The sequence below is a fragment of the Mastomys coucha genome, unplaced genomic scaffold, assembly GCF_008632895.1.
Source record: "Mastomys coucha isolate ucsf_1 unplaced genomic scaffold, UCSF_Mcou_1 pScaffold21, whole genome shotgun sequence".
NCBI classification, from domain to species: domain Eukaryota; kingdom Metazoa; phylum Chordata; class Mammalia; order Rodentia; family Muridae; genus Mastomys; species Mastomys coucha.
Genome location: NW_022196904.1, coordinates 77,426,206 through 77,440,567, shown reverse-complemented (window position 1 = coordinate 77,440,567; position 14,362 = coordinate 77,426,206). Strand labels below are relative to the sequence as shown.

The 14,362-nt window shown below is 36.8% G+C and overlaps 1 pseudogene; it reads right to left on the bottom strand.

Moving 5' to 3' along the window:
• Positions 1-11,010: 11,010 nt before the first annotated feature.
• Positions 11,011-12,795, bottom strand: LOC116100641 (annotated as a pseudogene).
• Between the last annotated feature and the right edge of the window lie 1,567 nt (positions 12,796-14,362).

Sequence of the window (14,362 nt, the reverse complement as noted above, 5' to 3'; positions counted from 1 at the left end):
GATTGATTTCAATTTAAATTACGTTTCACTCAAGCAAATGAAATTGTAGATGAAAGAATGGATTTGAGTGCTTAGACTATTTATTGGTGTCTAAAAAATATTCACTTGACAATTTTCATTAATAATACTACTAATAATAATAAATAATAATATATCCATACAAAGAGAAAGCTATGACAGTTGAGCATTGGCACTAGAGAAAACAATGTGAGAAAGTCCAGACTAACAGGGAAGGGTTATATAAGGGTAAAGGAAGTGCTGGAGAAATAGCTAAAAGCACCCATTCAATATCTGCTAGATGCCAACATTATGATAATAGTTACTTTTATTTAATACTAATAGTCTAAAATAAATGTTGTTTCTGTCTCCACTGACACACATGTATGTGCACTTGTGTAGACATAAAATAGCCTTTTAATATAACATGACATCACTCAGTAATAGGACTGAATTTAAACCTCCTCCCAGCCCTACAAGTCTATCAATTCCAGCAAAACTGGGACTCAGAAAACTGGGACTCCTGTATTAGAAAGAAACACTGGAAAGGGCAATGGCAATAGTTGAGTCTGAAAATAGAAAATATTCAGTTTGGTGCTTTTTTCAAACATTATTTCATATAATCATCAAAGATATGATTTTTTTCATTTTAATTTTATGGAATTAGCAGTAGAAAAAGAGGTGAGCATCAATATGATTTTTGTTGAGTATCAACTGTCAATTTTCTGCTTTTCAAGAACAGAAACTAGCTAAACATATATATGCATATATATACATAAATAAATGTACATACAAATATATAATTTTAAAATATTTATTAGGTTTTTCAGGGCTCAAATCTCCTCAAAGTGCCAATACAAACCTTAGTATTTTAACTTAAAGTTAAAACACAAATGTTGGGCAATGTGGTATGATATCAGATCAAGCTCATTTAAAGTTATGTGTGTAGCTTCTGACATTACCAAAAGACATAATCACACAACAAATGCCCTGATCATCAGGCTTTTTCATTCTCTCTGTTCTCCGTTCTACAACATTCCCTAAACCTTAGGTGTGGGAGTTTTCAATAGATGTTCTAGTTATACAATACAAAGTTATTAGCCCTAAAACACATACAAGGAACATTGTACAGGTTGAGCAAGTTATAGCTATATATTTAGGAATATATGTATGTACATATACACACATGTATGAAATAATAATTAATAAAATGGAGGCTATGAGTATGGAAAAGAGCAATGAGTGGTATATGGGAGGATATGGAAGGAAGAGAGGTAAGGGAAATTATGTAATTATAACCTTAAAAATAAAAGATAAACTAAAAGAAAATTATGTGTGGATTTTATTGAATATCTCATTAATTTAGTTACATTTACTGTGAATAATGCAGCAACTACATAGGTCTTTAAAAGTGCTTTTAAGACCTTAGTTATATTTTTTCTACATGGAAACACCAACTGATTGAGAAAGAGAACAATAACTAGCTCTAAAACTTCTGCAACCTTGATGAAATCCAATAAAACACAGGACGTATGAATTGTAAAATCAATTAATGAAAATACTGGCCATTAATTTAAAAAGGATCATGAAGGTTTAGAGGGTGAATAGTACTGGGAAAATAATGTTTATTCTAATATCAAAATATTAAATTATATTGTAATAAAAAAACTTTAAGAACATAATACATGTCTAGACGAGGATGAAAGGTAGAAATTGAAAATGAAATTTAACTTTTCCAGGCCTTGGGAAATTTGATTATATTTGTACGATAAGGTTTTTCTTCATTCTATTAATATGAGATCAAAAAAATATTCAGTGATACTTTTTATATTGAGTGTATTTCATAAAGCCCTACCAATAATGTCCCAAATGGGCGCATGTGTGTGTGTGTGTGTGTGTGTGTGTGTGTGTGTGTATAACAAGTGAACCTGATTAATCAGACAAATAAATGGCTTTGTAAAATGCAGAATTAAGGCTTTAGTAACTTACTTGTTTAAAGGTACTCATTGGGGGCAGAGCACAGAGCACAGGCCAGGGCTCTATGACTACCAGAACTTTAATAGAAATACTCATTTGTCAGGTACTGGTAGAGTCTCTCAGGAGACAGCTATATCAGGCTCCTGTCAGCAAGCACTTGCTGGCATCCACAATAGTGCCTGGGTTTGGTGACTGTATATGGGATGGATCCCCAGGTGGGGAAGTCTCTGGATGGTCATTCTTTCAGTCTCTACTCCACACTTTGTCTCTATATCTCTTCCCATGGGTGTTGTATGCCCCATTCTAAGATGCCCCAGTATAGGAGAATGCCAGGACCAGGAAGCAGGAGTGGGTAGGTTGGTAAACATGGGGAGGCGGGAGGGGAGAGGGGGTTTCTGAAGGGAAACCAGGAAAGGAGATAACATTTCAAATGTAAATAAAGAAAATATCTAATAAAAAAGATATAAAAAAAGAAAAAGAAGAAACACTCATCAGAAAAAGACTGTTTGCAGGAACAGTAACCTCCTGGCAAGAGAATTATCCAGTTCTTGGTAACCCTGCTGGGAGAGGGCCAACCTTATTCTCTTTTCATGCTACTATCCTTCCTTTGTTCTTCTACTAGCCAAACCAAAGTCAGAGGGAAAGAAGCTCATATAACATAATTCCTCACGTTGATCTCTGAGATCACAGTCATGGGTAGTGCAGAGATGGTATTGAAGGCTGCAGGGATACTTTGGAAGTGGAATGACTTTTCCATAGTCACAACTTAAATCTTCCAAATAGAAAGTGCAAAACTGGATTATCTGGGTGCCAACCTAACTACTTTTCTATTATAATTTCCTACTATCCCATCTTAAGTCCTTTATGGCTAAACCTTATAATATACTCTGAGAAGACATTGTTAGTTTTATGTTATATCTTTGAGGAAAATAACTATACACATCCCTTCTAAGGAATAAGTGAGAGATACTTGTTCTAAAACAGAAACCAACAGGAATGTCATTTATTAATTACATACATACTGTATCGTGACGGTGGTATGTTTATCTCTGCATATATTTCATATGCTACTTGTTCACCAAGCTGCAAATTTTAGTAAAGACAGAGTGCAAAACCATGCAAAGTCTAAAATATTTTTTATCACAATCTCTACAGCAAAGCTCATCAATATCTGATTTGGTTGGTTTTTTTTTCTCTTTTATTCTTCTGTCCTATATTACATCCCAACCACAGTTTCCCTTCCTTCCACTCTTCTCAGCTCCACCCTCCACCCACCTCCACTCCCCAAGTCTATTGAGCTGACTCTTATTCCTGATCTTTCCTTCACTGATATTTCCAAAGAAAGGAAAATCAAGATGAAGGGCAGCTTAGTGTCCATTGGTAGCCTAATGTGAATTTCAACTCAATGGCCTTCTAACTGTATAACTGAGAATAAGTTAATCTTTCTGTCCTTCAAATTTTCCATTTGAAATGTAATTTAGGAAGACCTTATATTGTTATTATGAGTCTCGAATGGCTTAATGAGTGTATTTCTGGAAGTCATAACTATTAGAAACATGTCTTTTGTTTTGGGAGATGAAGCCTAAAACATGGGGATGGGTGGATTCCTCTGGTCTGTGCTCTTCCTGAGGCTCCCTCCTCATACAGCAACTCATCTTTCCCTAAGAATCAGCAGCTTTCTATCAATCTGTCAATTTTACCACAATTCATCTATCACAAAGTCACTGAAGTGAAGAGGTAAAATTATCTTATCATGGCCCAAGGAGACACATGCCTAAGTCAGTGCTTGCCCCTTTGAGTATGCACAGATTAACGATAAACTACATTAAAAGTCTAGTTATTAATAACGTGCCAACATTTAATTCTGGTGTGAGATGATGAGCTCTGGCACATGATTGTCTAGTTATTGAGTCTTGGGATTTGCCGAAACCCACATAGGGCTAGGATAAGAGTCCAAATCAGAGTTTTATTCCAGTCAAATGATCAACATCAAATTTGAATTTCTTTACTATGCAAATAAATATATATGCATTTCATGTTATAATATTGGAAAATAAAAAAAAATAAATAGGTGGGTCAAAAGATAGATATGTTTGGCCTTTTTAACTGTCTTCCCTGAGCGTGCCTCTTGTTTGAAATGCTATGCCCTATGTATTAAATGAGGTTCTTCTTATGTCTGTATAATACAAGGTTTTGTGGACCACAGATGAACTTCTTACTCCAATTCCCAGCACCTTGTAAATGTCCAAAATATATTTACTATTTATACTTGGAAAACACTGATTGCACTAAAAAGTGGACTGTATAATGTTATAGGAACAATGGGAAAGATAGAAAGATGTCTAAGAAAATTTGCAGCACACTTTCAATAAGACAGAGAATGGAGAGGTGCAGAACATGATGTGGAAAATAATCTGAACATTGGTTGATTCTTTTTTTCGCTAAAAGGCATAATGTACCTTTCTGAGCATAATGTTACTTTAGCCAACTACTAGATTCTGAGTCATGTTATATGAGGTAAATTACAAAGAAAGTGAACCCTGGATGTACACAGAGCAAAATCCTTCTAAGAAACAGAGCACTTACAAATACTTAGTCATAAAGAGTGTGTTCTATAGTTATAGGTGGTAGCTAATTCCAACTTTTACCACATGTATGTTAACTTTATGTAAGAAGTCACCTAATTGGGAATGCCCAATTTAGAACTGAATAGTCAACATATGAAAGACACTGCCCAAATGTTTTGCCTCAAAGGAAGTACAATGATTTATAAAGTTTTGTGGGTTGGTTGATGTATGTTCTTCCAGCTGGGATGCCTTGTTTGGCCTCAGTGGAAGTGGATGTGCCTAGCCTCACTGAGATTTGACATGCCAGAGTTGGGGGATATGAGGCGGGGGAGTAGAAGAGGGAATGGGGGAAGGATTGTGGTTTGTGGGAGGTGGTGACTGTGAGGGGCCAGTGAGCATAATGTAAAGTGAACAAGTAAAAACGTAATAGTCATAAGAAGAAACGACTAATAAAAATTGCAAGGGTCTCTAAACTCATGAGAATCTATTTTAAAGGGCACATGGGATCACTAAAAAGGAGGGGATCCTTAATATAACCAGATCTAAAAAAAGTTGAGAACTCCGGAGCTTTAAAATCTTATAAGATACAGAGCATCTCTTTTTGCTTCTCTGGGGCTCCATTATCATCATGACTTATCAGACAACTCTGCTTCCTCTGTTCTACACAAGAGCCATCAATTATCTCTCTCAGTGTAGTCTCAACTTTAGACCCTTGTAGAATAAAATTGATTAACTTGCTGAGATGACATCCTCTTTTGTGAGTCTCCATGTGTACTTATGAATAGAGATTTCTCAGTAAGTTACTTCGTAGACATTTGATGACTTTCTCACTAGTAAACCCTGAGATGTACTTTCTGTCCTCATTCCTGGGCCTGTCAGTAGCTGTGACATTATTTTCCCTCAGTTCTTGAAAGTCTCATTTGTATTCTAGGAGGCTGCTGTTTGCTCCATGGACCAGCCATTACTTTCTGTCTTTTTACTCTTCCTTCTCACTTCTCAAACTAAATGCTGAGTTTCTGAAGAACTCAGGTAGAATTGTTCGCTTAATAGGCATTTTTCATGTTCCCTATTAACATCATAACTGTAACTACTGTTTATAAGCTCCCAAAGTTTTAACTCAATTTGGCATGTCTTCTTTATTCTAATGTCATGCCTCACATATCCAGCTAGTTATATCAAATTTAAGAAGCCTAAATTTAACTTTTAATCTCTCCACCATCAGGACAAGTTCCTACATTTGTCCCAGAATTTTTATAGTCAAGATAAAATTTTTGAATATTTCACTGTCTCTCATTTCTCACACCCAGTCTATCAGAAAATCTCATTGACTTTTAAAACTTTATAAGCCAATAAGAATTTCTCCTAGCAGGTCGTTCAACTCTTGACAAATGGAACACCCCCCAAACTTCTATAGGCATACACTAGGTCATTCTTCACAGTTATTATTGATCATCTGAGAGTTCTTTTTGCACAACTTAGATATAAATTATGAAAACACTGATTCCAATCTGCCTGTTATCAATTTTTAGCTCCTTGTTTCTACAGCTCTAGATTATTAGCTCTAAGTGTTTACCATCTCTGCCCATGGTTCTTCTATTCAATTCAAGAAAGAAATCATGAAAAATAATAACCCAAACTATATAAATGAGACATTATTGATTGGATCTTACAATGTGAGACAAGGAGTGTAGTGCATGGGGTAGATATTCTAGACTGCCTTCCCAAGGAGGAGAAGTAGATCTTATATAAACATGGATTAATATGCTCACAGTCTGCTATCAGACACAGAATTTCTGCACAATCCTGCAGGCTCTTTGCTCTAGGCACTGCAGGTAGTCTGCACTTGAAAGCAGATCTCGTCTTTTGTTGGATTCCTCTACACTTAGCTGTCATAGGATCAAATGGTCATTTCAACCCCTGAAGAATATGCAATATTCTCTGTCACATCTATAGAGAATCAAGCAGATGAAGTAATGGTTATTGCCGTTTCTACAGAGACTAAGCAGCCAAAGCAATGCTCACACAGCAGCCATAGAAACAAAGGTTCTTGATAGGGCTCAATTAGAAGTGAAAGGTTCTTGATAGGGCACCATTAGAAATGAGAGCAACTACATCAGCAGTAGAGAAGTTACAGCAGCAGCCATTCTTCACTGAAGTGTACCCTACTCTAATCCCTGAGTCTTTGATGAAGGAATTTAGCATCACAGGAAGCATGACTTCTTCCTTGCCTTCATCTTGCAGGACAGTGTGGTCTTAGCCATTTACAAACATAATCTGTACATAGAAAAATGGCCACCTCCAGAGTCTTGCTACTCTACCTCATAATAGCTTCTTATTTTATTTTAGTCAAAGTTGAGGCAAAAAGTCCTACACCACTTTACACTCCTCACACAGGATTTCTCTTTAATCATTCATTGTTAATTTCCATTACAACCTTCACATTTCCTAGTTTTCTTGAGGTTCCTTGGATACTTCAAACATGTCCCCACATAGAGATTTTATGTTTGTGCTTCTGTTTCTCTAGACTTTTGTCTTCCAGGATATTTTCAAATCTTCCTTTCTCATTTCCCATTTATTTCTACACATCTTCATTGTATCATAGAAGACTTCATTGACTAACTTATAAAACAACTAAAAAAAACCTTACATCTTCCACTCAATTATTTCTACTTTTAACACGAAAGTCTTAATACATAATATATCACTTTTTTATTGATATACATTGTATCTGCGTACTGTGTTGGATATGCAGGAGTGAGGAATCTTGTTTTATTTAGAACTTTGATTCACCAATGTCAACAAAACTAAGTTGTTAAAGAAATGAATTTCACTTAAAGAGAGGATTTTTTTTGCAACAAAATATGGAAGTAAAAAAGAAATAAAAGAAAAATGAAGCAACAAAGAATAAAACAAGTATAGAATGAAGGAAGGCAAAGGGGCAGATGGGGGAAGGAAGGACTGGTGACAAACATGTCAGACTAAAGCTCCATATGAAAATTTCACTTATTTGGGGTACCATTGAATGTATAATTTGACATATTATTTATATTTTAAAATGAAAGAAAATGCATATAGTACTCATAGACAAAACAGTATAGACACATAAATAATAAAATATTAACAGAGTGTATAATTCAGGTTTATGATTACAGAGAAAAATTTGAAAGGAAATAGGATTTTATTTTTTATTCTATTATTTTGTATCTAGAAAATAATCAAAGAAGACCTCAGATTTTCTTCTATAAATTCTTTGTGTGAGTGTGTGAGTGTGTATGTGTGTGTGTGTGTGTGTGTGTGTGTGTGTGTGTGTGTGCTAGAAGACAATCTTGGGTGTCCTCCTCAAAAGTTTTGTTGTTTTTGTTTTTTTTTTTGTTTTTTGGGGTTTTTTTTGTTTGTTTTTTAATTCTCAGGTAAGGTAGAGTCTTTCATGCACCTGAAACTCACTATGTACTCCAAGATGGAGGCTGTAAGCTTCAGGATCTGCCTATCTCTGGCATTGAGATTATAGGTGCTCATCACTAAGCCTATTTGATATTGTTGATATTTACTCTAGAGGTGGAACTCAGGCCTCAATGTTTGCCTGTTAAGTTTATCACTGAGTGGGACACTTGTGAATATTTTTAAATGGAAAGAAAAACATTAGAGAGTGATAAGATGTAATAAGGTGAGTACGTGTTGCTATTTTTCCCATCTATATCCTAAGCAGAAAACTAAGCCACTGGACTAAATTGGTGCAAACAGAGTTTGAGCCATTAGGTAGAGACTTCCCTTTCCTCTCCCATTTCCTCTGACTTTTCAAATCCATGAAATATCTGTATTGACTCTATAGAAGTAGTATGTTACAGGTCCAATTTCAGATGTACCTTGGGTAAAAATATTAAAACTCTAAGTACCTACCTGACTTAGCTAAGTACAGTCACAGCATACCTGGACATGCTCAGAGTCTAATATGCCTTATGGTGTTGTTCTCTGTGATTCAGCTATACCAAGGAGTTTATAGTTACATAAGGACCATGCCCATTTCCTACTGCCCAGAGAATGAAAACTCTTTTAGCTCCCTTTGTAGCTATAGGTGTATATGCCCAACTCTGCCATTTTAAAACCTAAATAAATTCCAACATGTAGGCAATTTGTACAATAAGGAAAGCATAGACTGGGGCTTCAGATTGTGTCTTTGTACAACCTATGTCTTAATTTAAGGTCCCAGAGGTTCTGCTGTCATATCAGCACAAGGCATGGTTATCAGCACTTGTAGAGTCATACCTAAAAAACTAACTCAATACATGTCAGTTCAGTTCTTCAGTGCTCTAGTGATTATGACTTTCTTTTGTGAGGTCAATCCTTTCAGAAAGTCATTAACTTTCTTTTATTTATTTTTTATTAGTGTTTTCTTAATTTACGTTTCAAATGATATCACCTCTCCTGGTTACCCCTCTGAAAAAATAATTAAAAACAAAAACAAAAAACAAACCCTATTTCCTCCCCCCTCCTCCTGCTCACCAACCCACCTGCTCCCACTTCCTGGCCCTGGCATTCCCCTACACTGGGGCATAAACCTTCATAGGACCAAGGGCCTCTCTTCCCATTGATGACCAACTAGGCCACCCTCTGTTATACATATGGTGCTGGAACCCTTAGTCCCACCATGTGTGATCTTTGGTTGATGGTTTGGCCCATGGGGGCTCTGAGGGTACTAGTTAGTTCATATTGTTGTTCGTCCCAAGGGGCTGCAAACCCCTCAGTTCCTTGGGTCCTTTCTCTAGCTCCTTCCTTGAGGACCCTATGCTCAGTCCAATGGATGGTTGTGAGTCTCTACTTCTGTATTAGTTGGGAACTGTCAGAGCCTCTCTCATATAGGAGACAGCTATATCAGGCTCTTTTTGTTTGAGTTATTAATAGAAATGTTTAAGCACCTTAGGAATTTCCACATGGCCCATTTATAAACACACACACACTTATAAACACATACACACACACGCACACACACACACAGCTATTCTGGATATGTAGTCACACAAGTAGACAGAAGGATATAACTTTTTGTTGGTGATTACCTAGCATCTTAACAGGAATTTGATGCACAATAGGTAAAATAGTACTATCAAATTCATTTTAACACCAAAGTTGGAATAGAATGCTATGAGTACCACAGGGTAGTGTATCAAAAAGACCTATCCTAAGGATGAGAATTTGATTTGGCATATATGATTTAGTCTTATACATGTGACTGTATACATGTTACTTAACTTCTCTGTCTTGGTTTCTTTTAAATGTATATTTATAAGTATAGTTCAAGTTTGATATACGACTTCCAAAACCAATGTAAACAGAATACCTGACTTCCAACCTGGTACTACAGACAGGAGGTAGGATTAGTGGAATGCTGGCAAAGCAGCTTTTGGCTAGTCTTCTGTTTCACAGCTAGTTGCATGGCTTCTTGTGGGCCACCCAACCTTCTGAGATTGGCGTTACAGCTTTTAAGAAAGAGAAAAGAATGGCTCCATGCTGTGGGTTTAAAGCAACCTAGATGCTTTGTTTAAAAATAGGACATCTACTTGTACTAATGCCCTGCAGATACATCTCTGAAGCTCAACAAAAGTCAAACTCAAAGCCAGGCTATCAGTACACCTTGAAGCTAACCTGCTTAGTGCTTTAGAATTCTGATTTGTCAGGAAAGGCTAAAGGGAACCTGTGTACTCTGTTTACATCTGACACGTCTACCATGTGCTGGAGAATAGCCCCAGCTCCTGAAAATCCAAAGGGGTCTTTTAATTTTTCATCTTCTGAATGGCTATGCTAATGAAATGATTTTTTTATTGTTTCATCTTTTGTGGGCTTGAGGAATGAATAAAAAATTAATTCATTTTGTTCAGAAAGTTAATAGTAGCAAAATTTATTGTTACCTATTTCTACTTAAAAACAAAGGAGACCCAAGGAAGTGAGAGTGTTTCCTTAGAATCCACTCTGATTTAAAATAAAGTTCTCAGGTTTCTCCTTAATGTGTTTTTTTTTTAAACTTTAAACAAAATTTTATTACACAAAGGTTGCCACATAATTGGATACTTCTCTACTTTGAACACAATCATTCCTACCCTCCACAGAAAGGCTGCTCCTAAACTTCTCATGTGGTGACATAGCATTACAGTCCCAATGCTAACAGAACAGTAGAGATGCCTCAGTGATTTAAGTTGAAAGCAGGACACTGGTGTATGGTTCTTGCACCCAGCATCAGAAATGCACAAATGTCTTTATTCAAAAATACAAAATAAATTATCTGTAGGCATGGACAATGACAGCAGTAAACCATTATATACTGTCAAAGGAAACCAGTAACTAACTGATGGTTACAGCGATCCAGCTTTCTCTTCAGTCATTTTCTCCAGGTGACTTCTCTGAAGTTATAGGTGAGGAATCTGCCTTGAGCCTCCTGTCACAGTTCATCGATAAGGGCAAAGCACTATTCTAGGAGTTAGAACATGCCACCTCCCATACCCCCTCCCATTCCACCCATTGCACCCATGCCAGGGTCCTTCTCTTCTTTAGGAATTTCTGTCACTACAGCTTTGGCTATAGTTAGCAAGGAGGCCACTCCAACAGCATCCAGTAAGGCAGTCCTTACAAACTTTGTTGCATCGATGATTCCCTTTTCCACCATGTTCACAAAATCCCCAAGCATGGCGTCATAAGCAACTTCTGAGGAACTCTGCAGAATTTTCTCAACTATCAAAGATCCTTCAATACCTGCATTCTTAGCAATTGTCATTGCAGGAATTTTAAGTGCTCTTTTAATAATTTCTATATGTGTAATAATCAATAAATCTTTGGACCGGAGTAAGTGGGATAGACCAGAGAAAGCAGGGGTCCTATTTTCTGATCTTCATTGGTAGGCTTTAATGAATCCAAGACTGGGATGCACCAAAGCAGGGCACAGCCCCCTCCTAGAACAATGCCTTCTTCAATAGATGCTCTTGTAGCATTGAGAGCATCTGTAACTCTGTCTTTCTTCTCATTCACTTCAACATCACTTGTCCCTCCAACCTTCAACACAGCTACTCCATCCGAAAGTTTAGCAAGTCGCTCCTTCAGCTTTTCCTTTTCATATTCACTAGTTGTGATGTCTAGCTGCTCAGTGATTTCTTGAATACGTTTTTCAATGAGAGCTTTGTCACCTTTTTCTTTCAAGAACATGGCATCATCTTTGGTGACAGTGACCTCTCCAACTCTCCCTAAGTCATGAGACTGAATAGCTTCAAGATTTAAATTCAACCCTTCTTCTCCAAACACCACACTACCAGTAGCAATAGCCATATCTTTAAGATGGTTCTTCTTATTGTCCCCAAACCCTGGAGCTTTGACTACTACAACCTGAAGGCCAACTTTTAGTCTGTTCAAAACCAGAGTGCTTTGAGATTCTCCATCAACATCTTCAGCTATTATGACCAAGGGTTTCCAATAAGCCTTAGCAATTTCAAGAGCAGGTACAATGAACTGAACACTAGAAATATTCTTTTCACTCAACAAAACATAGGCATCTTGGAATTCACACTTTTGACCTTTTGCCGTGTTAATAAAACATGGGGCAATATATCCTCTATCAGACTTCATGCAGTCAATAATTTCTAGCTCATCATTCAGGATTTTCCTATCCTTCACTGTGATGACATCCTTTCTTCCAGAAATGATCAGAAATGATGTTCCCAATGTCTTTGTCTCCATTTGCAGGAATTGTAGCAACCTGAGCAATTTCTTGAGGGGTTGTCACAGGTTTAGATTGTTTCTTAAGTTCAGCAATTATAGCAATTACAGCATCGACGGCCAACATCATACCTCTGCAGATTTCCACTGAATTAGCCCCCTTGCTGATCTTCTCAAAGCCCTCCTTAGCAGTAGAGCAGGCCAGAACAGTGGCAGTGGTGGTGCCATTCCAAGCCTCTTCGTTGGTGTTATTGGCAACTTCCTGAAAAAGTTATGCTCTGATATTTTGGTATTTATCCTTTAAATCAATTGACTTTTCGACAGTGACCCTATCTTTTGTTACTTTGAGACTTCCCCAACTCTATTCAATAATCACTGTGCTTCCCTTTGGCCCCATTGTAACAGCTACAGCATTGGCTAAAAGGTCTATACCTTGAAGCATTAAGCTTCGAGCATCCACACCAAATTTTAAAACCTTGGCATAGGCCCGAGTGAGATGAGGAGCCAGTGCCCAGGACACTGGTCTCATCTGGCGAAGGGCTGTGGGTAGTCAAAGCATTTCTGTGGGGCAGCAGCAGAAGAGCATGAGGCAAAGCAGGCATTCAGTAGCGAGTGAGGGACCCAGCCTCCCCTCAATGTTTTAATAATTGCTTAAAAATTATATAGAGAGCTACATCTCGTCCTTCTCAAAACAATCTAAATAAAAGGAGGAACTTGTCAGTGCAATTTTCTCAAATGTAAACTGAGTATGATTAGTGTACAAAATTCAATAATGTACTGAAAAATAAATTCTGAGATTAAAATCAAGCCTGGGTTGTTATTAAATATTCGATGACATTAATGCCCCAGAGCACAAGGAAATCCCTTTCCTTGTAAAATTACTTTATATTTCAATTTTCACAGAATTCTTTACCACTTCTTGAGTCACAGATTTTCTTTGATTGACGTTCAGAAAAAAACGAAAGCAGGGAGTGAAAGCAAACTTCATACAGACCAAAGTGGGAATTCTTCACGCTGAATTTCATTGTCACCAGTTATAGCCTCCTGAAGGGAGTGAACAGATTCAATATATAAGCACAGACATTTCAGCAGTAGTTTGGATATGGAGAAAGGGAGGATCAGGGAGCGGTTGAGGTAGGCAAATAACATGATTAAAATAGAGTATCTGAAAAACACTTTGAACAGTTCTGAGAGAAGAATGGAGTTCAGTTTTCTCAAGACTCACAAATACCAATAACTCCATATGTAGGACATCTGATACCTTTGGCACCTGCACATACATGCCTAGACTTACACTCAGAAATACATATACATACATCATTAAGTATAATAAAAAATAAACCTTGTAATTGCAAGCATGTGAGTGAGAATACACACACACACACACACACACACACACACGTACACATACAGGTACATACAAACCCCACAAACCCACAAAACTTCATCCAACAGAGTCTAGTGAATGAGAGAGTATACCTAGAGGTGTCAGATAAGCTTTTTCTATCCTCATTAGTGTATGTTGCACTCTTAGAAGAGAGATTGGGGTCAGATGTCCTTAAATTTAAATGTATGGTTGTTGTATAACATGCTCTTTCCTCAGAAGGTCACAGAAATTCCCTTTGTCTGTGTGACATTTAAGTTTTAATTCATATCAGATTATCACTAGATAACATCTTTGGAAAGTAAGAAACCAGGGACTCATCTAAATATTTCACATTGATTATTTCATTTAATTCACTTAGGAATTCAATTAGCAAGATCTTAAAGTTTTATCAGCAAGTGTTTAATCATGAGTCACTTCTGAAGTCTCCCCCTAGGAGAAATTAAAACTCAAACAGGCAGAAAATCAAAAGGAAAGGGAGGGAGAGGAGAGAAGGAAATTACTTAAAAATATTGTTTTCTTTACCTTTTATTTTGGGGATTACAATTACAATATTCCTCTCTTTCATCCTTCAAAACCTCCCATATACCACTCTACACTTTTCTTCAAATTAATGATCTTATTCTTTATTAATTGTTACTGCATGCATATATGTATTTATATACACATAAAAATTCCTAAATATAACTTGTTGAGTCTGTATAGTGTTCTTTGCATGTATATTTCAAGCACTGACCACCTG